The following is a 1,355-nucleotide window of genomic DNA, read 5'->3' as shown; positions in this document are numbered from 1 at the left end:
TTCATTTATTTATATTGATATGTGCCTCTCCCCCTCTAGACTATGAGCTCCTTGTGGGTAGAAATTTTCACTTTACTGCTGCATTGTTCTTTCCCAAGTGCTCAGTACAGTACTCTGCATACAGTGAGTGCATAATTCAATGAATGAATGAACGAGTAGATACAAAGTAATCAGGTTGGACACAGTCCCTGCCCCACATAGGGATACCAATCTTAATCCTTATTTTATAGATGAGGTAACTAAGGCACAGAGAAGTTCAGTGCCTTGCCCAAGGTCCCACAGCAGACATGTATAGGAGCCAGGATTAAAATGCAGGTTCTTCATCAATCGTATTTATTGAGCGCTCACTATGTGCAGAGCACTGTACTAAGCGCTTGGGAAGTACAAATTGGCAACATATAGAGACAGTCCCTACCCAACAGTGGGCTCACAGTCTAAAAGGGGGAGACAGAGAACAAAACCAAACATACTAACAAAATAAAATAAATAGAATAGATGTGTACAAATAAAATAAATAAATAAATAGAGTAATAAATATGTACAAACATATATACATATACAATAAATATGTACAAACATATATACATATATACAGGTTCTTCTGAGTCCCAGGCCCATACTCTTTCAACCAGGCCATGCTGATGATAATAATGATGTGAGAGAAGATGATTAGATAAATTTTTAGTTGTCCTTTGGACTCAGGGATAAAGAAGCTGACCAGAACATTTTATCTATACATACTAATGTAGTTAATTAGATTGATATTCCCTTGTACACTGTGTACATGTAAAAATGGATATCCAAAAGATTACCTTCATTGTGACCTACCGCCCTTTAATTTTCAAGTCTTCCAAGATGATCAGAAAAGCAGCCTTCTAATCTCGATAGATCCTCCTTGTCTAAGTGCCCTAAACTATATTAATCATTGACCTCAGGATGAGGGGGTGGACACATGGAAAAGGGAGATGGGACATTTGGTGGAACCAGCTCCAAATCCTCCCAGAACCACTTTCTGTCCCTCTTTGGGGTGTCAGCTCTAATACAACCCCTCCTGATTCCCTGCACACAGTAACTACTCAATAAATACAATTGATTGATTCATTGATTGATTAATTGGAACCCTTATGGAAAAGGATGGTGAGGCTAGCATGGGGATAGCTACAGTGGCAACAACAGCCTTTTGCAGCACGTCTAAGTGGAAAGAGCACGGGCTTTGGAGTCAGAGGTCATGGGTTCAAATCCCGGTTCCGCCAGTTGTCAGCTGTGTGACATTGGGCAAGTCTTTTAACTCCTCTGTGCCTCAGTGACCTCATCTGTGAAATGGGGATTAAGACTGTGAGCCCACCATGGGATGA

This window comes from Tachyglossus aculeatus, chromosome 4 (assembly GCF_015852505.1).
Source record: "Tachyglossus aculeatus isolate mTacAcu1 chromosome 4, mTacAcu1.pri, whole genome shotgun sequence".
Lineage (NCBI taxonomy): Eukaryota > Metazoa > Chordata > Mammalia > Monotremata > Tachyglossidae > Tachyglossus > Tachyglossus aculeatus.
Note: the sequence above shows the minus strand (reverse complement) of the source record.